The 12,491-nt window shown below is 39.0% G+C and overlaps 1 protein-coding gene across 4 annotated transcripts in view; it reads left to right on the forward strand.

Annotated features, from left to right (window-relative positions):
* The first annotated feature begins 138 nt into the window (after positions 1 to 138).
* NUP98 (nucleoporin 98 and 96 precursor) overlaps positions 139 to 12,491 on the forward strand; it is a 107,104-nt gene continuing 94,751 nt past the window's right edge. For all 4 annotated transcript variants that reach the window (XM_045817787.1, XM_045817789.1, XM_045817788.1 and 1 more), the window contains exon 1: positions 139 to 305. The gene's annotated coding sequence lies outside the window, so the exon portion shown is untranslated. The remainder of the gene's footprint in view (positions 306 to 12,491) is intronic.

Here is a 12,491-nt window from a genome sequence, read left to right on the forward strand (position 1 = left end):
AGACCGCCCTCACGTTCAGTTTCAAAAGACTTGTTGCCCAATGCGTAATAAGGTGGGCCTAGAGTGACGTCTTCAGCTACCAATGCACAAGCGGCAGGGGCGGAGCGTTCGGAAAGAGCCTCTGACGGTGGGCGGCGTGTGACGCAGACCGGTCCTTTGCGCGTTGCGCCCGTAGCGGCGGTCGGTATCGGTGGTGTTGACTGGGGCGACGGTTTCGTGGCGGCCGCGCGCTGCTCTCAGAGCGGCGGGTGGCGAACGGGCCTAGGCCCTTACTCCTGACACTTCCCCTCCCCCACCGCACCTCGGTAAGTCGGAAGCCGGGGTGGCGGCGGCTCGGGGCCGCAGGCTCCTCCTCCCCTTTGGGCGGGCGGTGTGCGGGGCTTCCCAGGCCCTCTCCGCGCTGAAGTCTCGCGCCCCGCGCGCACCTCTGCCCAGAGAGTGGGGGCGGGCCCGCGACCCTGCGACCCACTAGCTGGCTCTTCGAGAACTGGGAGAGAATGGCTATTCGTGGGGTATGGGCCCTGGGCCTCTCCTCGCAGCCTACGGTGAGGGAGCGTCCATCTGTCCAGTTGTACTTAATTCATTTGCCCAGCGGTTACTAGGTGGACCGGCGCCGTTTGCGGTGGCAGCGCCTTAAAACCCTGGATATGTTCTTCCAGCGCTTTCTTGACTCTTGTGTGGGATGGGCTTTATTTGCGTACAGGGGAAAGTCGCAGCTCCAGGGTTAGGGTGGGTGGTTCAGGAGTTGGTTAGTTTTTTGAAACATTTGGGAATTAAGGTAGGGTTAGTGGAGTAAATGATTATTTTCTGGTCTCCCACGTGTTTCATGTAAAGCTAATTGAGAAGGGGTTTCCGGATTATTATATAGCTAAGGACCTTAGTAATTAAGTCAGTTTACCCTAGATCACGTGCAAGTTTCAGAGGTCAAGAAATCGAGGCCCAGAGAAGGGACATTATCAGCTAGTGCCAGATCTGACTCAGTCTAGAAATTTGTCTGCTGCATCATTCTTTCTGGGTGTTCTAGTCTTTCATTATTGAGGATTTCGTTTAGAGTGATAGTGGGGGTGCGGGGGCATTGGGTAGTTAGAAGCAGATAAAATCTTCAATAGCATTCTCATTTAGTTGTTAGCAACTGTATTCACCATTATGCAGACACTTAATTAGTGGTACCCTAACCTGGACCATAAGGGCTAAACTTAAACATTGGTTAAAGAATGTCAGTAATGTTATATATTGGAAAATGAAATGGTAACCCACAAGTTACTGGCTAGTTTCTTCTTCCAAATCTAAAATTTTTATTCTCCTGGGGACTCAGAAGAAATAATTCAGTTAGTGACCCACAGCGATACTGGAATAGAAAGCAGAAAGTACAGGTGAGACTTAGAAAGGTAGGTAGCAAATTTTGTATTTTGGAACTCATAGCTTCTCTCTTGTACAAATTCAAAGTTTTGTAGTAGAAGGTAGTGAGAAAATTAAACTCTGTTTTGGGAGAAGAAAGTAACTGGAAAGAAGAAAAGACCAGTGAGCATTTTCTGTGACAGTCTTAAAAATTAAGAAACTCTTGTTAACTAAGCGACAGATGGTATGTTTACTTGGTGGAAGAAGTTAGAATATTTAAAAGACAAAACTAGAAGTTGAACAGGATGGAGGGACTAGGAAATACATTGATGGAGTTATTTTTTGACTCTTCATTAAGATTTTCTGAAAATGAGTGAGTTGCCACTTCGTTTTGTTTACATCAATCATATCTTCACTTTGCCCTTGTTTAGATGACAGAGCAGAAGTGAAAAATAGTAGTGTATAAGAGCAGTAGAGATCAGTAGTCTAAATATTAAGATATGAATAGGGTATGTATTCTGTGACATTTTCTCAGTTCAAGCATCACCCTCTTCTGGAAAGTCTTTCCTGGCATTCCCCCCCCCCCCCCATTTTGTGTTATAAATAGCATAAATCATTTTGTGTTTTAGCTGTTTATCTTTTTATTCTGTGATAAAATACTTTTGTCTTTGTATTCAGGTTGTTTGGCACATAGTAGGCTCTGAGTAAGTGTGTTTCTTTAATGAGTAAACAAATATGGAGGAGTTAAACCTAAAAATAGTCTAAAGAGGCTAGATGCTTGTGTGCTTCTGAAATAGGCCCAGATAGGAGGAACCACACCATTCTTATATTATGTGGTACTTTGGTACCTGACTTCATTTATGTCCACTAGCTCCTGGATAATAGAACTTTCTGGAAACCAAATTTACAGCTAAGGGAAAAAATTGGTTGTATTATATTGTGATAATATTTTTACGGTGGCAGTTAACCTGGGAAGTAAGGGGTAGTAATACTGGTGTTTCATTTCCAATAAAGATTACATTTTTTCAATATTTTATTTATTTATTTTTAGACAGAAGAAAGGGGAGGGAGAAAGAAGGGGAGAGAAACATCAAAGTTTGGTTGCCCCTCACACACCCCACATGGGGGGACCTTGCCCACCACCCAGGCATGTGCCCTGACTGGGAATCGAACCAGCTATACTTTGGTTCGAAGACCAGTGCTCAATCCATTGAGCCACACCAGCTGGGGCTAAAGAGCACATTTTTAATTATGGAATTTGTTGAAAGGTTAGAGGACTAAGAAAATCAGGTTAAATAATAGGTATTAGAGGCAAGGTATGTAAGCAGCATTTTTTTTTTTATGTATTCTTTGTGTTTGGAATTGAACCTAAGTACAGTAAGCCCTCACTTAGTGTCATTGATAAGTTCTTGGAACTGTAAGGACACTAAGTATAATGAACCAGTTTGACCATAGGCTAATTGATATAAACAAGAGTTAAGTTCTTACAGCATTTCATCAACATTATAACAAAGTGATGTTGAAAATGACATTACTTAAGGATCTGCCGTACTTGACATAGTATGTGTCTAGAGCAGGGTTTCTCAGCCTTGGCACTGTTGACATTTTGAGCTAGATAATTCCTTGTTGTAGAGACACTATCTTCTGTTATTGTAGGATGTTTAGCAGCATTCCTGGCCTCTACCCATTAGATACCCATAATACCTTCTCCCCAAGTTGTAACAATCCACATGTCTCCAGACATTGTCAAATGTCCGTTGGGAGCAAAATTGCCTCTAATTGAGACCACTGCTCTAGAGAAAATATTCCCAATATTTCAGTAAAATCATACCATTATGTTGTCTGGTGTATGCTTGTAAAGTCAGCTAATAAGTTGCGTTTTGTTAAAATTGCCCTTGAAAAACCCTTAAATTGAGATGCTGAAAAAAGAAGAGTCCTCGATTCATTTTCTTTAATTTCCCTTTAGTTTCTGTGGTAGCCTCTCATTCTCTGACATAGGAAAAATCAAGTCTTTGTTTGAAAGGAGATAGACCATTGGGTAAATAAAGCAACATCTATTTTTATGTAAGAAGGTACAGAGGCTTGTAGTTGAATTGAGGTAATGAAATTTGATGCTTTGTGGTTCCATTATCTTTTCATTTCACTGATAACTTGCTGTCACATAAATAAGCACTGATCAGAGGTTTTGACCCACTGTACTGACACTGAGAATTTAATAAATACTGATAATTTGCCTTATTGAAGAGCTTGTACTTAATTCATTGTAGTGTGGAACAAACTCAAATTTTCAGTGGAGAAATAAAAATTATATCTTAAAATAAAGCTCTAATTATCTAAGTTTGATACTAAGAGTGAGTTTGAGCTGGATGTAGTAGGGTAGATTGTAAGATTGTGGAACTGGAGTCAGGCTATAGCAATAGTCTAGGATAGCAGCTCTCACAGTTTGAGGTCTCAGGATTCCTTTATGCTTTTAAGTCTCCAAAGAGCTTTTAATTATGTGGGTTATATCTACTGGTATTTACTGTACTGAAAATATTATACATTTTCAAAAATTATTGCTTAAAATAATAAATTTGTCAATATGATTTTATTAAAAATACTAAAAATTTAGTGACAAAGGTGGCATTTTTCTTGCACTTTTGCACATCTCATTAGTGTCTGACTTTATAATAAAGACCACTGGATTTGTAGATCTTCTTTTGCAATCAGATGGTTAATACGTTGTTTTGGTTGAAGTATGTGAACAAAATCCAGCCTCATACAGATATTGGAAAATGGAGGAGGGCTTTCTCTGCCCTCCCCAAGCCCTGCCAGTTTAGATGACTTAAATAATTGAAGGGAGGAGTTTTTAAATAGCCTTTTCAAATAATTGTAGATATTCTTTGACACTACACTCAAACCTTTTTTGTTTTTTTAAAAAGATTTTAAGGGTGGAGGAAGGGAGAAAGAGAGGGAGAGAAACATAGATTAGTTGCCTCTCACATACCCCCAGCCAGAGACCAGGCCCATAACCCAGGCATGTGTCCTGCCTAGAATCGAACTAGCAACCCTTTGGTTCACTGGTTGACACTCAGTGCACTGAGCCACACCAGCCAGGGCACTCAAACCTTTCCAAAAGTTTGTTGCAGTATGGAATCTGAAACCATATCATTGAACTTTTGTACTGTGTTACATTAAAATTCACTTATTCCTGCACTTTGAAGGGATATTTATCCATGCATGATTTTATGATTTTATACGTTGGTCATTTAGAAATCATTAGTTTACGGAATTATACAACTCTTCCAACTGTTGACAAATTTAATTTTACAGTCAATATTTTCACTCTTAAGATAAGTCTTTCAGAGTTGGGAAGCTAACAAGTTCTTGGTGGTGGACATCAAGGTGGAAGCTAACATGTTCTTGGTGGTGGAAGTTTTCAAAATTCCAATATTTTATTCTCAATCTGAATAACCGTAGTTTGGCATTCATTCTTTGAAATAAAAATGGTGTTCCATGAAAAAATCAGCTAGTTCAGCTTTGTACTCAAAACACACAAGTGTTTTACTTTGAGACAGTCCTTGCATTTTACTTTTTCTGTCACCTTATTTTTTAAAGTATATTTCATTTATTATGTTATTACAATTGTCCCATTTTTTCTTCCCATTTATTCTCCCTCCACCCTGCACTCTCCCTTCCCACCAGCATTCCCAGCCCTCCTTAGTTCATGTCTGTGGGTCGTACATATAAAGTTCTGTGGCTGCTCCATTTCCTATACTATTCTTAACCTCCCCCTGTCTATTTTGTACCTACCATTTATACTTCTTATTCCCTGTACCTTTTCCCCCATTCTTTCCTCCCCACCCCCTCCCTGCTGCTAACATTCAGAGTGATCTCCATTTCTGTGATTCTGTTCCTGTTCTAGTTGTTCGCTTAGTCTGTTTTTGTTTTAGGTTCAGTTGATAGTTGTGAGTTTGTTGTCATTTTACCGTTCATAGTTTTGATCTTTTTCTTAGATAAGTCCATTTAACATTTCACATAATAAGGACTTGGTAATGATGAACTCCTTTAACTTGACCTCATCTGGGAAGTACTTTATCTGCCTTCCATTCTAAATGATAGCTTTGTTGAATAGAGTAATCTTGGATGTAAGTCCTTGCTTTTCATCACATCAGATACTTCCTGCCAGTCCCTTTTTGCCTGCAAAGTTTCCTTTGAGAAATCAGCTGAAAGTCTTATGGGAACTCCTTTGTAGGTAACTCTCTGCTCTTCGCTTGCTGCTATAAAAATTCTCTCCTTTAATCTTGGGTGGTATAATTATGATGTGCCTTGGTGTGTGCTTCCTTGAGACCAACCTCTTTGGGACTCTGAGCTTTCTGGACTTCCTAGAAGTCTATTTCCTTTACCAGATGAAGGAAGTTCTCTTTCGTTATTTGTTCAAATAAGTTTTCAATTTGTTGCTCTTCCTTTTCTCCTTCTGGCACCCCTATGATTCAGATGCTGGAATGTTTAAAGTTGTCCCAGAGGTTCCTAAATCTTTCCTAATTTTTTTGAATTCTTGTTTCTTCATTCTGTTCTGGTTGAATGTTTATTTCCTCCTTCTGCTCCAAACTGTTGACTTAAGTCCCGATTTCCTTCTCTTCATTGTTGGTTCCCTGTACATTTTTATTTATTTCGCTTTGCATAGCCTTCACTTCTTCCTCTATTTTGCGACCATACTCAACCATTCCTGTGAGCATCCTGATTACCAATGTGTGGAACTCTGCATCTGATAGGTTGGCTGTTTCTTCCTCACTTAGTTGTCTTGCTGGAGTTTGATCTGTTCTTTCACTCCTGTTAGGTTGTAAGGGGCGGAGCCTTAGGTATTTGCCAGGGTGGGGCAACCCACCTTGCTGTGTTGTGGCGCTGTTTGGTGGGGGAGGAGTCAGAGAGGCAGCAGTGCTGTTTACTCAGCTCTTGGCTGGCTTTGAGCACTTTGCTCGCTATCCACAAACAAAATGGACCCTTTTGGTGCTGATTCCTGGGTGTGTGGGTGGGTGGGTTTGTGTACATTCTAGGACCCTGTTGGTCTCTCCAACGAATTCTCCTGCCACTGCTGCAATCCCCAGAGATTTTACAGCCAGATTTTGAGGCTTTCTCCCCCCACCCCCCACACTGGAACCCTAGGTTGCACAGTCTTGCTCCCCAGTTGTTCCTACCAGGTTATCCTTCCATAAATGTGGGACAAGCTGTTGCCTTGCCAGACATCCTCTCCCCCACAGCTGCCAGTCTCTGCCCCTCCTACCAGTCTGGATGAATATTTGTTCTTTAATTCCTTGGTTGTCTGGCTACCATACAGTTCAATTTTCTGGCAGTTCTGGTTGTTTTTTGTCTTTAAATTTGTTATTGTCCTTCTTTTGGTTATGTGAGGAGGCAAAGTGTATCTACCTATGCCTGCATCTTGGCCAGAAGTGAAAGCTCACAATCCTTGTATTTCACTATGCACAACTGCTTTTAAATACTTCCCATTTCATCCCCCCCAAAATAATCAAAATATTAAAAAGATGTGTACTGAAATGTTGAGAATTAATACTATCGGCGCTTTTTAGTTTTTTAACAAGGACATTCAAGTCAAAATAGATTTTTTTTTGTTGTATTGTTAAGTGAGTAGCAGTGAAGAATTCAGTGACTGTTAGTACAGTTTGAGGCCATTGTCTTGATTCCTGCTCAGATTTCAGCAGTTGTATAAACCATTGCTTATTGCACTTCAGTGCAATGTCAGCACAGTCATAAGGCAAATAATGTTTAATACTTATTATGAAAATAGTTTTGACTTCAACAACTCCTTGAAAGAGGTCTTGGGGAACTTACAGTGTCATTTGAACCATACCGTGAGAACCTCTAATTTAGGACAATGATTTTTCTCACTAGTTCACACAGCCCTAAGCTTCTTTGAAAGGGCTCTTCTATACCCAGTCCTCTTTGTTTTGACCAGGGCAGTCTGCTGATGTCTGTTTTATGTATTGGGTTCCACAGCTAGAAATACTTAAAACCATTGATCAAAGGGGAAAGAATCGAGTGCCTGAATTAGGACCATCTTCAGGGAAGGAACAGTTTATCCTCTATGAATGTGTTACAGTCACTTACCACTTCACACCTTTGTTTAGTCTTGCTTCCTTGTGCTTCTTTGACATGAAGATTACTGTTATTTGCATACCTAATTCTTCTTGCTGGAATAAGCGCCTTAAGAAATAGGCAAATGGGTTTGTAAATAAAAGAGGTGAGTAGTTGGGAATGAGGCTAGAGATGTGAGATGAGTGGGAGAAAATGTTCAGAGTGACCTGAGTATATTGTGTGTGTGGGATGTTTGTTTTTGTTTTTCCATGGTGCTTTATGGTTGTGTTAAATGGTTAGTATTAGGTTGGCCAAAACGTTCATTTAGTTTTTTTCTGTATGATGACTCTAGTACTGCTTAGTTGTCTTTAACTTCATTGGGAACAATTTTGTTAGATTGTATTGTGATAGCTGTTATATCAGCATGCATTTTTTAAAAAACTTACCGAAATTGATGAATTTGTGTGTAGCCATTTTAATATTGAAGATAGAAGAATATACACAACATTTCTGGTGTATTATGCTTTATTATTTCAAGAAAGGTAAAAACCTAACTGAAATTGAAAAAAGATCTGTGCAGTGTATGGAGAAGGTGCTATTACTGATTGAACATGTCAAAAGTGGTTTTTGAAGTTTCTTGGTACTACTGACATTTTGGCTAAATAATTCTTTGCTGTGGGGCTGTCTTACGCATTGGGAGATGTTTAGCAGCATCTACCCCCGGCCTCTACCCACTAGAAGCCAAGTGGGAGGAAGCCAACATACTCAAAATACCCAAATAAAAAAGTTATTGGTGAAAATGAAAAATGTGTTTTATTTTCAGAAATATTATAAAAGGTTGGTTGAGAAACTACACAAAAACCTGCTTTAAGGAGCTCTACTTTGTGGCAGTTTTGTTCTCACAGTCCTTTGGTGTAGGCCACATGTCTTTGGTTCGGATGGAGAAATCGAGGTCTAAGAGGTTGAGTAATGGATTAACTACAGTTACACAGTAGCAAGCAAGTGGCAGAGGCTTTTTATTCGTTTTTTAACTTTTTATTTTTAATTTTAGATTTACAGAGAAATTAATTTTAGATTTAGATGCTAAGGGGCAGAGTTTTAAATACAGATTTGTCTCAATCCAAAGCTAATGTACTCTTTCCATTACTTCTGTTTTTTTAATGAGTTTATATTAAGGGATGAAAAAAATACTACTCAGCATTGTAAAGAAGGAGCTGTATTAGATACTATAGATTATTGAGTACAATCAAGATGTTTTTTTACCAGAGCTCATGTACTCAAGTGGCATGTATAACAACAAATATATTGTGTAACTACGGACAGCTGAGAGGTATTTGTTTCTGTCATAGGGTTTGGAAAGGGGGAGGGGAAAGAGAAGTGTTTCTGAATGGTTTAATCTGGGACAGTGTTGTGAAGCAGGTGAAGTTTAGGAAGTAATTATTAGAGAGAAAAGGGGGTGTTTTTAGAGAAAAAAAAATGAATGTCCTAACAAAGGGAAAACAGCTTGGTCTGGGAATCAATCATAGGAAGGATACAGTAAGACGATTCAAAGGATAGCAGATAATTTTGCTGGGATGTGATATTAGGTGATTAAAATTAGGCTAATCTCTTCTTGGAATTCTACCAAACTGTCCTGTCCTTCCCTCTCATTTTAGGTAAAAATCAACATTTTTCCATTCATTTTAAGTGTGGATGCTAATTCCTGCCTTTTCTAATACTTTGTGAAGGTTAGATGAGAGACTATATGAAAAAGTACTTTGTAAAACTGGAAAGTACTATACTAGTTCATTCATCTAACACATATTTATTGTTTTTGCTCTTTACTGAGTGGTACAAAGGAACTCATTGAAGTGGAAAGGAAAAATTACAGGCATACTTCATGTTATTTGTTGTGCTTCACAGATGTTGCATTTCTTTGCAAATTGAGGGCAAGACCCTCTACTTGCAAAAAAAAATGTGACTCACTTTTTTGTGACACTTTATTGTGTATTGCGGTGGTCTAGAATGCAACCTGAAGTATGTCCGAGGTGTGCCTGTACTTCCCCATTTGTGTGATTGTCAATGAAAGAAACATTCAAACCTGCCGTAAATTTTTGTAAATTTATTTAAGCCAAATTGATGACAATTGCTGGGAAGCCAAATCCCAGCAGACTGAGAAAAGGCTCTGGAAAAATGGCAGTTCTGCACCCTACTTTATACATTACAATCAATAGAAAGGAGTAAGTGGGTTACATGAAATTTACTGGTGATAGATTAGGGAGGTGGGAGAAAACAAAGCAGGGGAAGCTTCTGGGGGTGGATAAAAAGTAAAATGATAGACACTTCTTTTACATAGGTGGGTACAGAATAGTTAACAGTCAGCAAGTAACTCAGTAACAATGAGGGGATTTGTGGTCTCCTTTCTGATGAGGTACCTGTGCTTTGAGGGGGTCTGGAAAAAAAGGAAATTACTTCCAAAGGCATGTTATAGTAGATGCAAAAGTTTGACATGTTAAAAGTAGAAAGTTAAAAAAGACAAGTTAAAAAAGAAAGGCATGTTAAAGTAGATAGACAAAGATTGACTTTTGTCAGGGAAGATTTTAGCCTAGGACATGACTACCTGCCATAAACTGCTTTTAGTTAATAAACTTTAATTTCAGACCATCCTTTGTGGTTACTTTAGATCTCTGAGTTTGTAAGGCTGCCATGGAGGCCTCTCCTGAGCTTGTCGGGTTTACTATGTGGCCTCTTTTTGTCCTCTCTTAATGCTCTCAGAGAGCACCATGCTTACTTAGTCACACAGATAGCACTTAAAGTTGGTAGTTGCTTGGTTATTACCATGTGTCATAATCTGTCTACCACTTTTCTGGAATAAAGCTAATTTTTGTCATTGTGCCCAGAGTTCACAAAGCTCACAAAAGTTGGATGTATAAACCAGGATATTAGTTTATTGAATTTTATTTGGGACAGTTGGGGAATACTGGACTACTGTTAATAAGACTACCTCTTTCTTGTACCTGATAGTCTGAATTATTAATTAGAAGATTGATCATAGCATATTTCAAGGGCATTGTCACTTTCTGTAGAGCACTACTTCATTTTGATTTTTTTGTTTGTAAATATGTCTTATACAAAAAAAAATTGTAATGAGTATGTTTGTTCATCCATAAAGGAAGTGGTTAACCTTGTTTATCCAGGCCTTGTAAATTGTCAGTCCATAAGAGAGATTACCTTTTTGGTGACTAGGACTCCCATGTTTGCTAGAGAAGTGTCTCTTTTCCCTGGTAGTGTTGGTTCAGTACTGCATGATTTTATATTTTCCTTATTTGTAGTGAGTACAAAGTCATTTCTCATTACTTGTCAGTGTTCTTTCTCTAGAGCTCTAGAGCACGACTTGGCTCTAGAGTCAATATGCATCACTTAACAGGGAACTGTGCCGCTAGGCAGTTTAATTGTGCCAGCATCATAGAGTGTATTTACACAAACCTAGTGGGATAGCCTACTATACACATAGGCTGTACAGTATAATTTTATGGACCACCATCACGTACACAGTTTCTTGTTGGCCAAAACGTTATGTGGCACATGACTGTTAATAGCTTTGTGATCTGGGGCAAATTACTTCTTGTGCCTCGATTTCACCATTTGTGAAATAGGGATAAAAATACTTCACTGGATTCTTGAGAGATTTAGAAGTTGCACACATTTCGGTCCCTAGGATTACATCTTTCTCTTTCTTGAATGGATTTTCTACTTTTTTTTTTTAATGGAAAAATAGTGCAAAAAGTTCAGTTCTGTTAATCTTTTGTTGTTCGAGGAAGCAAACATTCAGAAAAATTTGGGTCCTCTGAATTTTCTGCCCCATATCCCATTTCCTTTTCTCAGCCCAGAGACAACTATTTTCATTTATTTTTCTAGTTTTCCTCTTTACTTAGAGTGTGTGTGTGTGCGCGCACGTGTGCAAGGGGGGACCCCAGAAAACTGGAATTCTCTTCTGGAGGGCAGGCCCCTTGTAGTACAGGCTTCCCCCACTAGGTGAGTATTCTAGGAACCCACCTGTATCAGTGCACCAGCTGGCATGAGAGACTGTGTTCAGCTTCAGTGAAATTTTTTGAAGACTTTCAGTGTTTTTGCCCATTTCCTGATGGGTCATTTATGAGTGCACCTCCCCACATGAGCTGAGTGTATAGCAGTTTTGACCAAAAAACAGTTTGACTCCTGTGCTCCAGCCTCCGTATTCACCCTCTTTATTGCCCCGAAGCGGCTTATTTTTGGTTTCTCCATGAAAAAAATCCTCAGAGGAAAATGTTTGCTGATGGGGAAGAAGTGAAACAAAAAAACAACAGAAGCACTAAAAGGCATCAAAACCTACAAGTTCAAAAACTGTTTTGAGCAATGGAAAAAAGTCTCGATAGATGTATTGCATCAAATGGAGAGTACTTTGAAGGTGACTGAAGTTTAAACATGTAAGAATAAGTACACAATTTTTTATAAGTCAATTTTGGGTTTTTCTAGGTCTCCCATATATACATACACACATACATACATATATACACACATATACATATATTAAAAAGCATATTGTCTTTACTATTTTACATAGTCTGTCAAATGTATCTTTTCACAGCTTGCCTTTTCATTAAACATCTTTCACTTGAAATAGCTCTCATAATGTTCTGGTGATACCATATCTGGGGTACATGTTTAGCAGAGTGCTCTGATTCACTCCTGTACTTGGGTTATTTAATGTTAATGGCATTACTACAAAATAAAGTAAGTACATTTATTGTATGATTGCCATATGAGGGAAACTGGGTGTGGTGTTGAGATATAAGGCCAGATAGGATAGGTACACAGATACCCATTCTTACCTGTATTACCTTATTTGTCTTACGCTCTTTCCCTTCTCTTCCTAGCCCCTCAAGACCCAGTTCACATTCTAAATCCCTAAGAATTTTTTCTCACATTTTCTGTTCATTTTCTTAATTAAATTTGACTTCCTGTTGTGCTGTCTGACACTTACATAACCTTCAAGTTTTTAATGCCTGGGTTCTTTCTGTGATTATATGAGAAGTAACAAACTTAAAACCTGCTAGAATCAG

Source organism: Phyllostomus hastatus, unplaced genomic scaffold (assembly GCF_019186645.2).
Source record: "Phyllostomus hastatus isolate PE091 unplaced genomic scaffold, TTU_PhHast_1.1 phas_scaffold_317, whole genome shotgun sequence".
NCBI classification, from domain to species: Eukaryota; Metazoa; Chordata; class Mammalia; order Chiroptera; family Phyllostomidae; genus Phyllostomus; species Phyllostomus hastatus.